We start from the raw sequence: 22,014 nt of genomic DNA, 5'->3' as shown, positions 1-22,014 counted from the left end.
CCCTGAAAGTGTAAAGGCTACTCTAAACTTTTCTTAATCTGATGTATAGACATGTACACTGTATTCCATGCAGAATTCTCATTCTGGGGCATTGAACCCGAGCTACCTCACTTACTGCATTGTGTAGGACTTTCCTCACTCTGGGCTTTTCAGCCTCGCTGGTAGCCTGCCCCAGGGCCTTATCACATCTATAGAGAACATATTTCCTCCATATATAGGCCTGACTGTCCCCTTATTTCACTGGGTTCTCTGCTCAAATATCACATCCTCAGAGAGGCCTTCCCTGACCACCACCTCTCCATCCACTCTTCATTCTCCTTTACTGTGCTTCCTGTTCCTCCATAATGCTCATCACTACCTGACATTCTCTAACACACTTTTTGTTTATGTTTATTGTCTGTCTCCTCCAACAAACATGTACTTTTGGTCCTAAATTCCAGAGCCTAGAGTAATACCAGCACAAATTTAAGTATCAATAAGTATTATAAGTATTTGTCAGAATGGTGAAGGAACTTTTTTATTTAACACAAGGAAAACATGTACTTCAAATTTTTGTTTGTATCAGTTTACAAATACAAAACACATCCACCTCTGGTTATTAGGAATTATGACATCATTTTTTCCTGCCTTGACAATGAAGAAGTACATTATTAGGAATGGGAATGTTTTCAAGGACTTCTTTTGGAAAAGAAGTTGATATTTAGCAACTTGAATTCCTCTAACAGAATGTACTTTTGGTCTTTGTTAAAAATTTTCATTCACTGAGGGAAGAAAAAGACCTTTAGAAAATACTCCATACTGGGAATTATTGATTTCCTGATAATTCCATTTGCAATGATTTTCTATATAAACTTGGTTGTGTTTTTGTTTGTTGTCATTGTGAAGAAAAACCAGTGAAATGCAAAAACTTATTGTCAAGATATGTTTTTGGTGGTTTCCACAAACAAACTTATCTCATCCTGTACTGAAAATTCACTTTGCTAAAGCAAAAAGATTTGAAAATTTATTCAGGACCCATCTTAAATGAATGGCAAAAAGAATGTTCTTAGGTCAAAAGCCTCTGAATGCTTTATTTATTTAGTCTGGCTCATCTGAGTCAGTATTTTAGGGAATATAATGATACATGAATCAAGACATATGTACCAAATACTGTGAGATATTATGAGGAACACAAAGATAAGTCAGGCTCATATACAGGTAGATGGGCAGTAGTATAAAGTATAATTAAGAATGTGTGTTGTGAGGGGCACCTGGGTGGCTCAGTCAGTTAAGCGTCTGCCATTTATAAATGATATTATTATGTATATACATGGAAAATCCAAAACAATAAACACATTAGTAGAATTTAACAAGATTATTGGTATGAAATCAATATTAAAAATCAATTATAGGGGCACCTGGGTGGCTCAGTCAGTTAGGCATCCAACTCTTGGTTTCAGCTCAGGTCATGATCTCAGGGTCCTGGAATGGAGCCCTAGGTCTGGCTCACTGCTCAGCAGGGAGTCTCTTTCTCCCTCTCCCTCTGCCCCTCCCCCCTGCTCATGTTCTCGCTCTCTCTCAAATAAATAAAATTAAAAAAAGAATGTGTGTTGTGGGGGCACCTGTGTGGCTCAGTCAGTTAAGTGTCCTACTCTTGATTTCAGCTCAGGTCATGATCTCAGGGTTATGAGACAGAGCCCCTGGTCAGGCTCCATACTGGGTGAGGAGCCTTAAGATTCTCTCTCTGCCCCTCCCCCCCCCCCCCCCGTTTCTCTCCCTTTCCTCGCTAGGAAAAAAAAAAAAAAGGAATGTCTGTTCTGGAGTTAAAACTGTATGGCTTCAGCACACATTTGTTAACCTCTCTATTTCAGTAGTTACATCATAATGTTGTTGTGATGGTTAATTTTGTGTCAACTTGACAGGGCTATGGGGTGCCCAGGTACCTGGTTAAACATTATCCTGAGTATGTCTGGGAGGGGATTTCTAGATGAGATCAACTCAACTGAATCAGTCGACTGAGTAAGGATGATGGCCTTCCACAATGTATATGGGTTCATCCAATCCATTGAAGGCCTGAATGGAACAAAAAGGCTGAGTAAGGGGGAAATACTCTACCTGCCTGATTGTCTTCACACTGGGACATCACTCTACTCCTGCCTTTGGACTCAGACCTGGACTGACACTTACATTATCAGCTTTCCTGCTTTTTCATGCTGTTGGACTTGGACTGGAATTATATCATGGGCTCTCCTGCTTCTGGACTTCTCAGCCTCCATAATCACCTGATCCAATTCCTTCTAATAAATGGAGAGCAAGAGAGAGAATCTATTGGCTCTGTTTCTCTGGAGAACTTTAATACAGTTGTTGAGTTAATTGAATAAGATCATTAACAAGAAGCATTTTTTTTTATCAAAGTATAATTGACATCCAATGTTATCTTAGTTTCAGGTGTACAACAAAGTGATTCATAAACTCTATACTCAGTGCCCACCACAATCAGTGTAGTCCTATAATGTTAGCATATAACGTTATTACGATATTATCAACTATATTCCCTATGCTGTAGTTTTCATCCCTGTGATTTTCCACACTAGTTGCATCATGTTACATTCCCACCAGCAGTGCACAAGTGTTCCCTTTCCTCCACATCCTCATCAACACTTGTTATTTCTTGGTTTGTGATACTAGTTTTTCTGACTGGTGTGCAATGATGACATCTCAGTGTGGTTTTGATTTGCATTTCCCTGATGATGAGTGATGTTGAGCATCTTTTCATGTGTCTGTGGGCCATCTGGATGTCCTCTTTGGAAAAATGTCTATTCAGGTCCTCTGCCCATATTTATTTAGATTATTTGGGCTTTTGGTGTTTAGTGTATAAGTTCTTTATATATTTTAGATATTAGCCCCTTATCTGATGTTTTATTTGCTGAGATCTTCTCCCATTCAGTAGGTTGTCTTTTTGTTTTGTTGATGGTTTCCTTCACTCTGCAAAAGCTTTTTAGTAGTCTCAGTAGTAAAAGCTTTTTATTTTGGGGTAGTTCCACGAGTTTATTTTTGTTTTCATTTCCCTTTCCTGAGGAGACATATCCATAAATATGTTACTGAGGCTGATGTCTAAGAGATTACTGCCTATGTTTTCATTTCAGAGTTCTACAGTTTCAGGTCTCACATTTAAGTTTTTCATCCATTTTGAGTTTATCTGTGTGTATGGTGTAAGAAAGTGGTCCAGTTTCATTCTTTGGCATGTAGCTGTGCAGTTTTCCCAACACAGTTTATTAAAGAGACTGACTTTGCCCTATTGTATATTCTTACTCCTTTATTGTATATTGATTGACCATATATGTGTGGGTTTATCTTTGGGCTCTCTCTCTTGTTCTGTTGATCTACATGTCAGTTTTTGTACCATACTCTTTTGATCACTACAGCTTTGTAAGTCTAGCTTGATATCTGGGATTGTGATGCCTCTGCCTTTGTTCTTTCTCAAGATTGCTTTGGCTCTTCGGGATCTTTTACGATTCCATACAAATTTTAGTATTATTTCTTCTAGTTTTGTGAACGTTCTTTCTCTAAAGAGCCTTTGTGTTTTCCCAAATGAGAAATACTAGCCAATCTACACTCCATGTGACTCCACTCAGATACTTTCTGACCTATGATACTGTCTGTAGGTAGAGTAACACATTGATTTTATGAAGTTACTAAGGATTTAAAGTGGGTCAGTGATACTACATAAAGAAACAAAATCCTAATGCCAGGGTCAGTTCTTAGGGAAATTTAATAGAGCATGGGAAGAGTGTGGAACAAAGAAAGAAAAAACGTATATATAAGAAAGGACAATGAGATGGAAGAGAAAGTCCATGCTATTTTGAAAAAGATTTCAAAATATCAAGGAGGGGGCACCTGGGTGGCTCAGTCAGTTAAGCGTCTGCTTTTGGCTCAGGTCATGATCTCAGGGTCCTGGGGTCTAGCCCTGTGTCAGGCTCTCTGCTCAGCGGGGAGTCTGCTTTTCCCTCTCACTCTTCCTCTGTGCTCTCCCTCTCTCTCTCTCTCAAGTAAATAAATAAAAATCTTAAAAATATAAGTAAAATATCAAAGAGATACTATCAATGACCTTTGACACCAGATGAATGTGAGAGAAGTGAAAAAGAGAAAAATACTCATATGATGATAGGTAGAAGTCAGAGAGTAGAGGAAGATTATGTGTACTCAGTCAGATAATTGAATGGGTCCTACTCTGAAAGGCTGTCCTTTATTTTCTAGACTCAGCAGCAACTGTTGTCCTTACAAAGTAGAGGTCCTAACAATATCATACAAATTTAGCAAATAAAAGCCACTCATGTGCTCTGATAGCTCAGACCCCTCGGTCCCTACCTCCAGCTACTTAAATGGAAATTTTACAGGTAGTACCTTCCTTCGTTTCAGGAAGAAAGGACTAAAGGACAAAGCACACATTGAAAACTACCCTTACCAATCCCTCAGGCTCTTGGGGTTTTCTAGTCCGCTCATAGCCCACCTGTCACAGCTGAGGTGAGCTGTGGAAAATGTCACTGGGATGGTATCAGGAATGCTGCCAGGTTGCCAATTTTACTCTCCATTAAGTGCTCAAAACTTCCCCAAGCGCTGATTTTGTTGATCGCATGGATCCTTGTGTGAAAAACTTGTAGAATACATTCCAAAAACATGCAGTTCACGTTTATGTACTGTTGGTGGAAATATAAATCAGTGGAATATTTCCGAAGAGTGATAGTCAATGTACATAGAATTTAAATAAACATAGTCTTTGACCTCAAAATTCTAGTTCTAGAAGTTTATCCTACAGATAGACTTTCATATGTGCACAGAGATGTATGATCAAAAATGTTTTTCCAGCATTTCTGTAATAGCAAGAGAATGAAACAGGATACATGTCTATTCTCATTGGCTGAATTGATTACGGTAATCTTTAGAGTGTAATACCCTGCCATCTTTGAAATGTATGAGGTAGTGATGGCAAGGAAAGAGGTAATGATGGAGTATTTCTAAATAGATTGTAGAACAGCCTGTGTGGTATACATTTAGATAAGTGTCTATGTATCCATTTATTTACTTATATGTATAGCAGATAATATCCATAATCAATGGATGCTCTATTTGGGATTAGGATTATGTGGGAGATTGACACTTTCTACTTCATATGCTTACATATTGCTTGAATATTTAATCAAAAGGTCGCATGAGTTCTATAATCTTAAAAAGCGGCCTCTCCCTTTTGAAAGATAATTATTCTTGGGACGCCTGCGTGGCTCAGTCAGTGAGTGTCTGCCTTCAGCTCAGGTCACGATCCCAGGGTCCTGGGTTGGAGTCCCACATTGGGCTCCTTGCTCAGCGGGAGCCTGCCTCTCCCTCTCCCTCTGCCCCTCCCCCAACTTGTGTGCTCTCTCGCTCACTCTGCTCTCTCTCAAATAAATAATCTTTTAAAAAAATTCTTTCAGGATCATTGTTCCAATTTGTCATGGCCATTTAAAAACATATCTTGTTTTACAACCACACATAAATCAGGAACACTGACAGATATTCTCCTTGGTCCAGATCATCAGCTAAGATTTATTGACGAGATTTATTCCACCCATTTGGCTTCTTCCCAGTCAACTATCATTGACTCCTTGGACCCCCCTGGAGCACTGTGACACCATCGTTGCTCATACTCTCCCTCCCCTACTGTCTCCCACTTCTTCTTGTTTCTTACCCAGCAAGTCTTAATGCCTTTCACTGTTGTTACCTGACTGGCTTGATGCAAGAGCTCATGTGCATTCCAGCCCAGACCCTTCTACTAACAGTGATCCAAATGACATGAACATAAATACATCAAATATATAAAGCACCAGCGCTGTGATACCTGTAGTTCTTACCAAATATTCAAGTTTTCACCTAAGTTTCCTGGCCACCTTGCAACTGGTCAGAGCCAAAACTGACTAGGACGGGGCACTGGGCTATGAGCAAAAGTAGTGATTATATAGGCTGAGACAATGAAAAGTTGCTTTGGGACCCTCTGTCTTCTTGTCTTCTGTTACAACGCTCCAGGACAGCAAGATGGTGGTGGACTGTTTCCTCTTCTCTTCCAGCTTCCAAAATCACGCATGCGCTTCTCATGGGGAAAATCTAATCGAAACCCTGTTCATAAGGGAATGTGGAAAATAAGAGTTTCCAAGATTCCACCCTTGGGATATAGGAGAGAGCGTAGAAGGGCCCACACAGTGTATATGCCCACAAAAAGTATTGCCCAGGAGTGATAGCTTTTCTTAGAAACAAAAAGAAGGGGTCCAAACTTATTCCTATTATAGCAGCACTCTCCTGAATTTGCATACCAAACTTTCCTGAGTGGGTGAAGAATAGTGTGATGTTATAGCAAATGAGCCAGGAACTCACATCAAAGCATGTTTACTCATGAGATCATTGTTGAGACAGAAAATAAACGTTGAGAGCCATTGGACTGGAAAATCTAGAAGTGCATCTTTAAGCTTCCTACCCCAGCTCCATAGCAACATGAAAAGCATGTCTTCGATATATTCTAATCAAATCAAGTCAAAGGTAACGATTGCACTTTAAACCCAAGAGCACAAGCTCTGTTTATCTTCCGTAACAGAATATTTTGGGTCTTGGGAATGAGATCATGTGAGATTCTGTCAAAATACATGGCATCAGATTAATCTTAATTTAGTCTCTTAACTAAACTAACACTGGAATTGATTCCTTCTGCGTACTTCAGAGCCATTTTTCACGGTCATGTGTGAGCGTTCCTGCCCTCTCAGCCACCACCCTTAGTGCTAGCCCTTTCAATAATAGAACAGGTTGTTCACTCATTAGAAGTTGGTAGGAATTCAGCCAGTCATTTTTAGGTCTACCTTGCACTCCTTCAGGCTTCTGAGAGGCAGCAGAGTAAGACTGCTCTCATTTTTGCCTCTTTCAGATGGATGTCTGGCAATTTAAATATTATGTCTGTATTATCCATATCTGAGTATGGCCCTTCCTTGTGTTGAACAGTTCTTTGCGGGTCCGTATTATCCTCATCCTGGAGGCAGTAAGGCACGGAGGTTAAGCACACAGTGGATGGGATCACCCTGTTTGGGTCTGAATTGGGCTTAACCACTGCTAGCCATGTGACCCTGGGCAAGTTCCTTAATCTTCCTTTACCTCAGTCTCTTCACCTGTTAAATGGGAAGACTGGTACCTATCTTATAGGGTTGCTGTGATTATTAAATGAGTTAACACAGGTATGGCGCCGAGCACAGTGCCAAGCATGTAGAAAGAGCTCAGGAATACTAACAATTATTGTCATTCAGTGACATATTTCTCCCACAGGCCTAGTCAAAACTGCTGTACCCTCTCTCTGAAGCTTTCTTACTCCGTACAGTGTCAGTGGCTCTGAGAATCTCTCTGTGCATCATGGTGTGAGATTTGTGAGCCTGGTGATTTGAATCCTACCTCGATCACCAGGAGACATTATTTTATCTGAAAAACAAATAAAAGGATCCCATTTCCAGTAGCATCAAAGACAATAAAATATTTAGGAATGACTTAAACCAATGAAGTGAAAAATCTGTACACTGAAAACAGTAAGACATGAATGAAAGGAATTGACGAAGATGCAAATAAATGGAAAGGTACCCTGTGTTTATGGACTGGAAGAATGAATATTGTCACAATGTCCACAGTGTCCACCCAAAGCTATGTGTAGATTCAAGACCATCCCTACCAAGGTTCCAGTGGCATTTTTTACAGAAGTAGAAGAAGCAATCCTAAAATGTAAATGGAATCCCAAAAGGCCCCAAATAGCCAAAGCAACTCTGAACGAGAACAAAGTAGGAAGCATCACACTTCCAGAGTTCTGATACATCTTATGAGCCCCCTTAGGCACAAAGGGCCTGGGGCCCCCCTCTGAAAACTGGATTATTTCCCCCACACAAATTAGAGATCGACTTACAGGCAGTTTCCCAGACATGACAGGCTCTCTCACTCCTCTGTGGCTCTACATGTGCTGGCCCTCTGTCTGCAGTGTCCCTCATCCTTTTTCATCTGGATAACTCCTATTTTTCCTTTAAGACACTGGTTAAACGCTGCCTCCTGTGAGAAGCCTTTGCTAACGTGCTGCCACCCAACATCTCTACTGGACAGCCTACAACCAAGTTAAGTAAGCTAGCCAGTGCTGTCCTTCCTTGTTTTCTGTGCACTCCTCTGTCATTGAATTTATTTCCTATCTTTTTTTTTAAGATTGATTTATTTTGGGGGAGGGTAATGTGAATGGGGTAGGGGCAGAAGGAGAGGGAGAGAGAGAATCTCAGGCAGAGTCTCCGCTGAGTGTGGCGTCCCAAGTGGGACTAATCCCACGACCCTGAGATCATGACCTGAGCTGAAATCAAGAGTTGGATGCTCAACGGACTGAGCCACCCAGGTGCCTCTTATTTCCTATCTTGACACCATTTTCTTGTCTCTTTTCATCAGCAGCTTATCCATTATTTCAATGCAAGAACTTTTGCCTTTATTGCCTGCATAGGGAAGAATGGTTTTCTGGAACAAAGTAGAAGGTCAATAGTCATGAATGAATGAATGAATGAATGAATGTCTACCGAATACATCATTCCTTTATCATTCTGGATCTGGACATATCAAAGAAGGAGAACGCATGATTGATGCCATGGAGCATGGATCATCCTAATCACAGCGAGAAGGCAGAGACACATGAAAATGTAGAAGTAAAAGATAGTGTGTCAGCAACTGCTACATTGTGGCTACATGATAAGCAACCTCAGAAATCTCAGTGATATAGGGGCGCCTGGGTGGCTGAGTTGGTTAAGCGCCGGACTCTTGGTTTTGGTCCTGATCTCAGGGTCATGAGATTGAGCCCTGCGGGCTTAGCTCAGCGTGGAGTCTGCTGGAGATTCTCTCTCCCTCTCCCTCTGCCCCTCCCACTCGTTCTCTCTCTCTCTCTCTCTCTCTCTCTCTCTCTCTCTCTCTCAAATAAATCCTTTAAAAAAATTGCAGTGATATAAAACAGCAAGCATTATTGTCGCTCCAAGGTATGCTGTTGTGCTGGTCAGATTCAGGATTCACTGAAAACTGGATTCAGATCCGACCTCTCAGCACCTACCTGAGAGCACCCTTGGAGCATGAGAGGGGAACAGAACCACCAACAGACACTTAAGCTTCTGCTCACATTCCATTGGCCAGTGTAAGTCACATAGCAAAGAACAGCATCCGGGGAGGAGGAGGTAGTCTCTACCCACAGTGGAGGAGTTAGAGAATGAGTATTTGCTGAATGATAAATCAAATTATACAGAGTATCAGAATATCCATTCTCAAAGGCCTGGTAATGCCACCGAGTGCTCCGAACGTACAGGGAAGAGATTTTACTGGCTCAGGGTAGGCCAGAAGATTTGACAAATAAAATAACATTTCAGCTAGGCCTTTAAAAATAGGTAAGATTGCGCTGGACTGAGTGGGAAAATGGCAGGTTTCTGGGGTGGAAGAACTGAATGAGCCGGGGTAGCGAGGTGGGATATCCGTAGCACAGTTCAGTGTATTGAGGAGCTGCTGAGCGCCATTGAAAGGGGACCAGAAGCGTTGGCTACGGAAGGTGGAATTCCTCCCTCGGCACTTGTTTCACTCTTGAACTCTTTGGAGCAATTAGGTGGTGTGACTCCTGATGCTACCCCTTGGCTCATTTTGCCTTTTTGCAGGCTCCCTGCCCCCAAATATCAGTCAGGGACTAGCTCAGGCCTGCTGAGCAAAAGAGAGTAACAAGGAACCTAAGTAGACCAGGACAGGCACATGGAGGCTCCGTGAGAGCCAGGCATGGCCGCATCATACCCCATAAGTCTCATGAGAGTAGCATGCGTGCTACTAAAAACTGGATTCAGAGCTCACACTGTCACCACTGGAACACAGCAGGACATAGGATCCCAGCCCCTACCATCAGCATCACTGTCTCGGTGGCCCCTCAATGGGGCTGGCCCCGCCGCTGTTGCTTCCGCTGCCGCTCATCTGCGAAATACAGGCTAAGTAGTGCCTGCTACTGGGCACCTCTTCCAGAGGTAAACTTCGGGGTGGGTGCACCTGATTGGTTGAGCTGAGGTCACCTGTCCGTAGCCTAGCTGTAGGGCCTGCCAGGAAGTCAAATATCTGCCACTTTCAGCATTTATACTGGGAGGTAGGCCCCACTTCCCATTCATAAGGCAGAAAAGTCTCCAAGAACAGGAAGTGGATCCAAAGCAGGCAATCAAAACACATATTCACTGACCTCTACCCGTAAAAACTGCCCCCCCCACGTCTTTTTTTTTTAAACAATTAGCATACCAACCTCACAGCCTCTTCCCCTGAGATCCTAGCACACTTCGTTTTGGAACTACTCCTTAGATGTTTGTCTCATGCAACTGTGAATTTTCAAAATGTGTTTGTGTCTCTAGCTGGCTTGCAAGCCATGTGGGGGCAGTGACCGTGGATTCTGTTTCTAGGAACCCACAGTACTTGGCGCAGGTAGTTGCTCATCGACAGCCACTGTGATTGGTATTAACTGAGAAAAGCAGCAAGGGAGTGCCGAGAAACTGGGGGAGCACTGAGATCATGAGGTTCTAATATTATAATGTCTTAGGGGAGCAGTAATGAAGGTCTGAATGGGGCATTGCGGTGGAAGGGCAGGGACAGATGGCAGCCGTGAAGGCAGAGGAGTGCTCGAGCTGCTAGCCCCCACCCCCACCCCCGCACCGCCGGGCTGAGCTGATGGCACACATGGCTTCCCAGCTGCTCCAGGGCCTAGCCTGCGGTGACATCTCAGCAGGAGCTTGGAATGGGCCATGGTGGGAATATTTACACCACAGATTCTGCAAATGCTAAGAATCTGGGCTCCTTTTTCTGTTCGGGGAGCCAGTTGTGAAACACTTACCAGCCTGCCACGGCGCTAAAGGAAAAAGAAAGGCTCCTTACACGTCTTTCATTTTTGAAATGAATATTCAGCAATTGAAACCCTACTGCATGGATGTTCCTCACATTTTGAATAGAACTCTTTCTGATGTGGCTTTTTAGATATGAATGATTTTATTTGCCTGTAAGGAAGCAATAGGGACGGATGGGAGGATAGGAGCATTTATATATTCATAATTTGGCAAGAAAACCTTTTGGGTTAATTTTTAAGATCCTTCCAGCATAACTTCAAATGCCAGCCGAATGACAATTTAATCAGCGTGATTTAGTTTCTGGGAGATACCTAGGTAATACTGACGCGGAAAGCCCAGATTAACAACTAAGAGCCGCTTCCTAGCTCCTGTCTTCTCCCACTGCCCTTCCACCCCACACGACTAGACACCTTCCATCATGAAAATGGGGATTCTTGCCTCAGAAGGGAGAAACAATGAACCATTTCATTCCGTGGGCCAAGGAGAGCCGCGGCCCTGCACCTTCAAATGCACACTGCTGTTAAGACAATGCAAAACCACTCCCCGTGAGTAGAAAATAATATATGCATCTCCATTTGAACTGCATGATGCTATTACAGCTTTTTCACCTTCTTGTCCAAATGTTCATGAAATGCTTTTCGGCAGGCTTTCATCGGCAGCATCCGCTCCCAGAAAGCTTCCCCGCTCACTGGTCCTGTCCTTCTCTTACTGTCAGGGTTGTGTGGACCCCGTTGCCATGCGTCCATCAAAGGGAACCATGCAGGGCAGTCTCCAAATGACTGTTTTCGCCGGCGTTAAGTGGCAGAGTGGCAGTATTTCCCTTTGTGAGATGAAGGACGCTGGCACTTAAAAGTCTTGAAGAAGAAAGATCGAGAGCAATTTCTGTAAAAACTTAAAATTAAACGTGGGGTTTTTTTTTTCCTCTTGTGCTGCATCTGGTTTCTGTAGAATGAATCTTGTTGATGCCAGTTTCAAGGTTGCTATTCTTTGTGCTTTTAAACCAAGGTCAAGCTAGAGGCAGCTCAGAGGCCTTGAGATTGTCATTGACAAGGAAAATAGAAGCTTTATAGCTGCAGCGCTAATTAATCACTTCTAGAAAAATAGAAATAGGGGGAAATATAGACACAAACTTTTGCGTGTGGACAACTAATAGAAAATTTACTTTGTGATCTTGTCCATGTAATTATATAGGTATCACCATACTCTATAGCACATTAAAATATATGCTCTGTAACTAGATAAGTTTAGAGGGGAAATACGTAGTCTATACTACAACAACTTATATACTACTATGTAAGCCTGAAGTTTTCAGAGTTAACTGTCTCAATTAAAATCTGGCTCTGTACTACACCCTGGATTTCACTGGATTTCAGTATCTCCTAAGTGACTTAAGACAAAGAATGCTGCTTATAGCATGTTTCTCTTCATTTACAAAATATTTAACAGTTAACCCTGGAAGAACTCACATAGGAAGCAGTTCTCGGTATCAGTGTTTACATTCAAAACTTGTGCATGAAAATTGATTTGGGTCAAGGTCAGAGTTTACTCATTCTGATCAGTCTCCATGGCTTTCATGAGCACCTATTATGTGCCAGGTGTTGGGAGATCACTTTCGTACAGACAAAAAGTGTATTTCAGATATTCTTCTGAAATATTTAACATAATGCAGTTGATGTAGAGTCGGCTCGCATTGAGCACTTTTTGTTAATTGCTAGTTTTTAGAGTTGGATTGATTTTTTTTGTTACCTTAAAGATGTTTACCTTAAATGGACACTTAGAAATTGTTTTCAGGAAGAAATTCAACTTGATTTTAATACAAATAAGTAGCATGATGTTCCCATAAGAAGGCAAACCCTTCCAATTGAAAAAGATTATGTGAGTAAAGTCATATTCTATTTTTCCAGAAAGTTAAACCAAATATTATATATAATTCATTTCTTCATTACACAAATAATTAAGCAGGCAACACTGAAAACTAACTATGAACCAGGAATTGTATAAAGCTCTAATGATAAAAACATCCACCATTTCTGCCCTCATGGCATTTTGGATCTAATCAGGCAGCTCAATCACTTTTCTGACAAGAGAAATAACCACCTGCTATGGGAAGATTTAAGATGGCCTGCTCAACCTAGGGTGGGGGTTTGGGCAGGGTTCCCCACAGGAGGTAGCCTCTAAACCTGAAACCCAAAATAGAGAAAAGGATTAGCTAGGCTGAAGAAACCAGTGGCATTCCAGGTAGCAGAAAGAGCAACTGATCAAGAGAGGAACAAGACCTTGAAGGGATTAGAATCATTTGGTTGTGTCTCCAGTTTAGCATTTAAAAAAGAAAAAGAAAAAGAAACGGTGGGAGATGAGGTTCTGAACTCCAAGCCATTGAAGGGTTTCAGCAAGGGATTATGATGAGATTTCTATCTTAAAATGATCACCCTGCCCTTGGAGTTGGGAACGAAATGGAGGACGGCAAGACTAGAGGGAGGGAGATCAGACCCTCAAAATATCCAAGTGGGACAAGATGCTGGTCTGAATTAAAATGGTCACAGTGGGAGAGAGAAAAGGTGGTCTGATTGGATCAGTGATCAGTCTGGGATCAGCAAGATTGGTGGTAAGTTGAACATGGAAAGTAAGGGTGAGATAGGTCTATGTCAGAGTTTCTCAACTTTGGCACTATTGATATTTTGGATCAGATCATTCCTTATCGTTGGGGGGCTGGCCTGTGCATTGTAGTATGTTTATAGTATTCCTGGTCTCTACCCACTAAATAACAGAAGCCCTCTCCCCCTAGCTGTGACAACCAGAAATGTCTCCAAACATTGCCAGTGTCCCCTGGGGGAGCAAAACTGCCCATGGTTGAGAACCACTCATCTCTTCGAATGTCTGTGTTTCCCAGCCCTGTCTCCACACTAGAATCCCCTGGGAAGCTTTTTAAAAATAGTGATGCCCTGCGCTCATCCGCTACCCAATTAGATCAGAATCTCGGAGGGTAAGACCTAGACATGGCTATTTTCTGAAATAAATTCTGATGTGCAGCTAAACTTGAGAGAGCTGCTGATATAGAATAATCGTTAAATATAATAAACCCAAAACAGATTAACATGCTCTGCAAACCTACATATTTTGTTAAATTTTCAACATTTCGAAGGAAACTTTTTAAATGTCCTGCTCTTCATGGTGAACATAATGTGAATGTTCCCATTGTGATTCAGAGCCATAATTATGAACACTTGAAAATATTAATGTACAGTTAAAAAAACTGCTGTTAGGCATTACTTCATGGATGGAGTGTCTAACTCATACACCAATTAGCCCAAGAGTATGATTCATTGATGATTCTGTCTTTGTTTTTGGATACCTCTAGCAAGTCCAAGAAATTATGGACATTCAAGGGTCATTTCTTGTTGTTTTCAGTGCTTCTACATTTATTTGTCTTTTCCCTTGCCTTCAGTCAGCAACCTTTATTCATGACACTTCATGCTCCAACTTGGAATTTTAATCAGTTGTAGACTGAAAAACATGCTAAACCAGATTATTATAGCTGAGCTAAGTGATAGCCAACATGGCGTTCAGGAAGAGGTTAAGAATGTTTTCATCAAAGTAGTGCAATAATATTTAGTACATGGAAGGCTTCCCAGCTTATTCTAAGAGCTTAGTATAAGGCATGTATCAAATTCAGACAACACATCACACACACACAAACAGAAGGAGAGAGAGAGCAGACGAACACATTCATCCATCAATATAGATGCAAAAATATGAATAAAACATTATCAAATCAAAGTCCCAAAAGAATAATACAGGTGGATTTTACAAAGTTTACCCTAGTAATAAAATGATTCAACATTAGGAAGTGTAAGAATGAAATATAATACATTAAAAGAAAAAAGGAGAAAAGGCATATCATATTTAATTATCAAAAATGTGATAAAATTCGGGCGCCTGGGTGGCTCAGATGGTTAAGCGTCTGCCTTCGGCTCAGGTCGTGATCCCAGGGTCCTGGGATCGAGTCCCGCATCGGGCTCCCTGCTCCTTGGGAGCCTGCTTCTCCCTCTGCTTCTCTCTCTCTCTCCCTCTCTCTCTCTGTCTCTCATGAATAAATAAATAAAATCTTAAAAAAAATGTGATAAAATTCAACAACCATTTTTGTTTTTAGAAAATATTTTAAAAACCCATCTGAAAGTACGACTTTCCTAAACCTATGAAAATATTTCAAACATAAGAGAAAATATTAAAAATCTCTTATAAAAAAAAACTTATTAACAACAAGATGAAACATGCCTTCTATCAGTACTAGAATTCAACACTGAGTTAGGAGTTCTGGCCAAAGTTAAAAATACTTGGAAGAGAAATATGAGGCATAAATGCTGGAAAGGACAAAGCAAAATAGCCATAATTCATATTGGATGTTTTACCTTCCTAAAAATACAAGAAAATCAAGTTGTAAAAAATTAAAATGAGTTTTAAAAAGAGTTCAGAAAGGTAATAAGATAATCAGACAGAATCAATAATTTTCTAATATACTCCTAATAATTATGAAATATAATACAAAAAAATCACATTCACACCAGCAAAAGAGCCTACGGATCAACCAAGAATAAAATGTTTAAGATTTAAATGGAGAAAACAATACAACTTCACTGAAAAAGAGGAAAGAATATCTGAATAAATGAATCTAAATAGCACGTGCTTGAAGGCAAGCCTTAGTACTAGAAAAAAAGGTCATTTCTTCCAAAATTAACCTAAAAGGTCAATGCAATCCCAATCATTGTGCCCATCAAATCTTACAGTTTACCAAAAAATTTTATTCTGAAGTTCATTTGGAGTAGAAAACGTACAAAAATAAAAAGGAATATGTTTAAAATTATAGGAACTTGCCCTATATGTATTAATATAACATAAAGGATTAAAATAATGTGATACCGGCATAAGAATAAATACATAGATCGTGGAAAAGAATAGGGCACAGTCCCATCCCATAAGGGAATTTTTTTATATGATGAAGATGGCATTTGAAATCCACAGGAAAAATGAACTCTTTTACAAATGGTGTCATTATAAGTGTCTGTCGTTTGGGAGAAAAATAATATGCTCTCCTTCACACCATATACAAAAACAAATTCCAAAGGGGTAAAATATCTTAAAATTAAAAATCTAACTTTATACCTACCTGATTAAGGAGGGCACTTGTGATGAGCACCAGGTGATGTAGGAAAGTGTTGAATCACTATACTATATACCTGAAACTAGCATTACACTGTATAACTGAAATTTGAGTAAAAACAATTAAATTTAAATTACCTGAAGAAAATATAGCAGAACATTTTCGTATTTGTGATATAGGAAGGGCATTCCTATAGCCGTCGTTAGTTTTTGATGTAGTAGTCGATGATTCTTTAGTTGCATATAACACCCAGTAGTGCTCATCCCAACACGTGCCCTCCTTAATACTCATCACCCGGTAACCCCCTCCCCCACCCCCTCCCTTCTGTAACGCTCAAGGCAGTGAACACAGAAACCACCGGAAAACAAAGGTTGATGAAATTTGCCACATAAAAATGGAAAACTTTTATGTGACAAAGGAGCATAAACAGAATTAAAAGATGAGCAAATGACTGGGGGAAAATATTTTCAGGATGTTTATCAGGCAAGGAACCGTCATCCATAATACTTTTTAAATCTTGGAAACTATAGGAAAATGATACACATGTAACAAAAAAAATAGGGAAAGGTGGGGCGCCTGGGTGGCTCAGTTGGTTGAGCACCTGCCTTCAGCTCAGGTCATGATCCTGGAGTCCCAGGATTGAGCCCCGCGACGGGCTCCCAGCTCAGCGGGCAGTCTGCTTCTCCCTCTGCCCCTCACCCCAGTCTCATGCGTGTGCGCGCGCGCTCTCTCTCTCTCTCTCTCTCTCTCTCTCTCTCTCTCTCTCAAATAAATAAATCTTAAAAAAATAAAAAGAAAGAAAGAAGAGAAATGAGGGGTGCCCGGGTGGCTCAGTCGGTTAAGCATCTGCCTTCGGCTCAGATCATGATCCTGGGGTCCCGGGATCGAGCCCCACATCGGGTTCCTTGCTCAGCGGGGAGCCTGTTTCTCCCTCTGCCGCTCCCCCTGCTTGTGCATGTTCTCTCTCTCTCTGACAAATAGATAAAATCTTTTTTTAAAAAAGTAGGGCAATGGGGCACCTGGGTGGCTCGGTCATTAGGCGTCTGCCTTTGGCTCAGGTCGTGATCCCAGAGTCCTGGGATCGAGCCCCGCATCAGGCTCCCTGCTCGGCGGGAAGCCTGCTTCTCCCTCTCCCACTCCCCCTGCTTGTGTTCCCTCTCTCGCTGTGTCTCTCTCTGTCAAATAAATAAATAAAATCTTCAAAAATAAAAATAAAAAATAGGGAAAGGACATGAACAGATGGCTTACAAAAGAAACCCAAATAGCTGATAAGCAGGTGAAAAAAAACCCCATAACCTTACTAGTAATATTGATAGTCATTATACTATCACTTTCCCCAAAATACTGTAGATACCAGTAACTTGAGAATTTGCAAGTGTATGGGGGGAAAGGAGCACTTTCTTACACGTTGATGGTGGGGTGATATTGTCATAGCCTTTTAAAAGAGCAATTTGGTAGCAGGTGTCAAGATTTTAAATAAATTGGACCCAGCAAATGGCATTCCTAATGATAGTTCCTACAGAATAATCGTATGTGCCCAAGGAAATATGGATGTTTTGTAAATTGCATTCAAGACCAAAAATTTGGAATTTCCCTATTTAGGAACATCAGTAAAGATTAAATGTTATGGCACATCCGTATCATGGAATACTGGAAAACTGTGTAATTATTTAAAACATTGGGCCAGAAACATTTGTACCTTGGAAATTAGCTCCAAGGTACGCAGTTTACAAAAACAAAAAATGATTACATTTGATGCTTAGTTTCTTACCCTTCCCTGCCCTGCTTCCCTCAGTACCTTATCAGTTTCCCCCGGAACAGTTCCTTAATAAATCACCCACACATGAATCTTCATCTCAAGGTCTGTCTCTAGGCCAGTCAGCCTATGATGGGCTCCCGCAGGGGCATGGTGGCATGGAAGGAAAAGCTCCACACTTACCCTGAGGGGCTACTGAGCACAACTGGCACAGGGTCGCCCTGTTAAATGAAATCCTCCTCAGCAGATATAGGCAAATGACCCCAAATGTCTGAAAGGTTACATAGCAAATTACTAGAAAGTGGTTATCCCTGGGAATTAAGGGTTGAGGGAAGGTGAAGGATTTTTACTTTTTTCCTCTGCATCCTTCTGTATCATGTGAATTGTATACAGGGAGCATAAGTTCAAATATTACAAACGTAGTAAAAAAAATGACTAATTTCAATGAGCGTGAGTTCAAATATTACAAGTGTAGTTTCTTTTTTAAAGATTTTTTATTTATTTTATTAACTTGACAGAGAGAGACACACAGCAAGAGAGGGAACACAAGCAGGGGGAGTGGGAGAGGGAGAAGCAGGCCTTCTGCAGAGCAGGGAGCCCGATGCGGGGCTCGATCCCAGGACCCCGGGATCATGACCTGAGGCCAAAGGCAGAGGCTTAACAACTGAGCCACCCAGGCGCCCACAAGTGTAGTTTCTTAAAAAGGGCTTTGTCACTGCTGTTCTGTCTGTGGAACAGTCTTCAAAGTGGGTTTGGGGTATCGTGGGAATACGTAGCCTTCCCAAGGGGTATATAGACACCAAGAACTTTAAGAAAATCAGTTTCCAGATCCTAACTTTCATATATGCTCTTACCTAAAATTGGTGATACCCAACCCCTTTGCAGCCTGCCTTTACAGAATTATACTTCTATTACTTCTCTCCTGTCCTAAATGTTACTATAATACATTTCCCTCCAGAGCATTAGAATATGTGGGTGCCAAAAAAGATAATTAGAAATATTAGTATTGCTCTTGAAAAAGCAAGTGAGTGTAATGACTTGGTAACAAATCCTTTAGCATGACAGGTGGTTTCCAGTTTTTTTGTGGTCAAGAAAATAGGAGTGCCTAATTGAGTTGTCAGCTAATAGATCATTAAAATGTATTCTTGATGATATATGACTATCTTATATTGGCATGTAATTCAGGAGTTAAAATAATGGAGTCTTATACCTTTAACTTTCGTTAAAGTTATATTCCCATCTACTTATTTATATGAAGGTTTACCAGTACTTAGATCTAGAAGAGCAAACAGTGGGAATAGACTTGATGTGGAATTCTGTCCTTGTATAATTAACATTCATCCAGAAATATAAGTGAATTAGAAAAAAAATCTTTAGTCATGTCATCAAGAGAGGCACTTTTTAAAAGATTTTATTTATTTACTTAGAGAGAGCGAGCGAGAGCGAGCACACGAGCAGGAGGAGGGGCAGAGGCAGAGGAAGAGAGAAACTAAGCAGACTCCCCGCTGAGTGCAGAGCCCACGTGGGGCTTGATCCCACGACCGGGAGATCATGGCCTGAGTGGAAATCAAGAGTCAGTCACTCAACCGACTGAGCCACCCATGCGCCCCAAGAGAACCACTTTTAACAAATTTTTACTTTTAATCTTTAATAATTATGTATTGAGTTGTGTACTATATGGTGTTTTTGTTTGTGTCCTAGTAATAGCTGACATGGTCAATCCAACAACGAAGAATTTTTTTGTACATGAAGATGAATGATCGTGGGAATTTTAAAAGGTTAATTTTGATTCTTATAAATATTTTCTAAATGGATAAAGACAGGATAAGATATGTGATTGAAGTGGAATAAAACTTCAATTTCCAGGAAAAAAGGACACAATCAAACTTCCTGCTGTTCAGTGCTTGTATATTTATTTTTAAATTGATAATGGTATCAAATAACCATGATACTCCAACTACTATGCTCTTCTCCAGGATATATTTGTTTCTAAGATTGATGTCAGAGTTTTATTTCTAAATGTATAGCTAATGGTAGCTAGCAAATTTTTTATTAAAGTAAGCATCATTCTGTGTTCAAGATAGTGTCCCAGAACATGAGACTTTTGGAGTTCCAACCTCTAAGAAGTAAGGATTGGTTAGTGATGTTCTGAAAGGGAGGGAGACTTTCATCAAGTCATTTCAGTCAGGGCCAAGAAGGAACAGTCTCTTCTAGGATGTGGGCTCTTTAGTTGACCGGTTTGGATACCTGGGTGACTGTGCCAAGCCTGTTTGAAGCAGTAGATTGTAGAGGTGAAGAGGTAGGAAATCGTTGAACAGGTTAGGAGGAAATGCCTTCAGAGAACATTCTGCTCTGGAAACAAGCAAAGGAGTCTGCTCTCTTTGACCAATGACTCATGACCTTTAGAATCTACTTACTGGAACTTGGCTGATTTCCATTACATGCTTTGAACCCACTCTTTTCTTGTTAACTTCTGGGGAGACTGCTACTGGTACTTGGTAGAGTGCTGCAATTAGGATTTTTAAAAATGCTTTCTTGTCTCTTGAATTAATTGTAATAGGAAACCCAAATGGTCATTCCTTCAGGAATCTTAAAATTATCACACTGGTTCACTCTGTACCTGGACAACCAGCAGAGGAATTTCTTTCAGACAGCTCTTTCTAAAAATGTTCAGAAATCAAATAGAGGGGCGCCTGGGTGGCTCCATCAGTTAAGCCTCCCCCTCTTGGTTTCAGCTCAGGTCACGATCTCAGGGTCCTGGGATCGGTCCCTGCATCGGTCTCCGTGTTCAGCCGGGAGTCCATTTCTCTGCCTTTCTCTCCCTCTTCCTCTGCCCCTCCCCCTGCTTGCTCTTTCTCTCAAATAAATAAATAAATCTTTTTAAAGAAAGAAATCAAATATAAAAACCTAGGTCCACACAATAGCCTCAGTCCCCTCCAGAATCAGGAACACTTACTAAACACTTAATATGTACCAGTCCCTATGTCAAGCACCTTGCATAGAAAATCATGTTAATCCTCATAGCAACCCTATGTGAAAGGTACCATTCTATCACCATTTTACAGATAAGGAAACCTAGACCCAGAGCACTAAAGTCACTTGCTCCAAGTCACACAGCATTAATCGCTTCTCGGCCTTTTGGCTAAGATCAAGTGTCAAGTCACACAGCATTAAGAGCCACCTGTCAGCTTGCTTGTAAATGACAGATCTGGCTTTTGCAGGTATTTGCCAATGCTGCTAATGCTGGAAGGCAGGTCATTCACGTTTCCATTGCAATTTATTATCCACTGGCAGCTCTCAGGATAATTCATTTCATAAACTTATTTTCCAGGATCCATCATGTTGATTGGTACTTAAAAATGATTGTTGTGGTTAATGTTTGCATGTTAAAAATGGTAAGCTGAACTTCCTGTTTTGTAATTTTCACTTTCAGGCATGTACTTCTGCAAATCAGTAGTCTTTCCTCTTTCTATTCCTCATTTTTCCATGGAGGGCATGGTCGTATTAATACAAACGAAAGAATTGATCAGAGACAACTTCACAATTCAACTTTCAAATCTTTTTCTAAAAAAATTGCTCAGAAAAGGGCAAATGAGAAGTACTCCAAAATTATACCCTCAGGTCAGGAAATAAATACAAATCATCCAAACTTGTTTAAAAATTGTCATGAAAGAAAGAAGCTAAGAATTAATTGTGATAAAGTTAATGATGCTTATCAAGCATTTGTGCCAACAGCAGTGGGGAGAAAATGCAGGATCCATTCAAAACTGATTCTGTATTTTGAAGACTTCCTATTACAACATAAGCTTTATAAGGGCCAAGGCTTATCTATTTTATACAATGATGTATCGTAGCTTTCAGGCCAGAGTCTCTTACACATGTAGATGCTCAGTATATATTTGATGAGTTAATTAATTCCTCTCATGTATTACAGGACTAAAAAATGATCATCCTAATGGTTGCCAGAAGATGGTATTAATGGTATCATTTCACCATTACTCATTAGTGAGTACTAGTGTCCATAATAGTGATATCCTCTAAGCAGTGATACCTTCATGCTCCCCACATTCTGCTGGTCTGAGACAGTAAGGTAGTTGTGGTATGGTCAGAGGGAAAAAAAACCCCAGAGTTTGTATCGAACATCCCCTCCCGCCCAGAATATCTCACCCATAGCAGCTCACCATGTGGCCTGGGAGCTG

Source organism: Eumetopias jubatus, unplaced genomic scaffold (genome assembly GCF_037043125.1).
Source record: "Eumetopias jubatus isolate StellerSeaLion01/CBP00866 unplaced genomic scaffold, mEumJub1_p1.0 scaffold_11, whole genome shotgun sequence".
Taxonomy (NCBI): Eukaryota; Metazoa; Chordata; class Mammalia; order Carnivora; family Otariidae; genus Eumetopias; species Eumetopias jubatus.
This window is presented reverse-complemented; position numbering follows the sequence as displayed.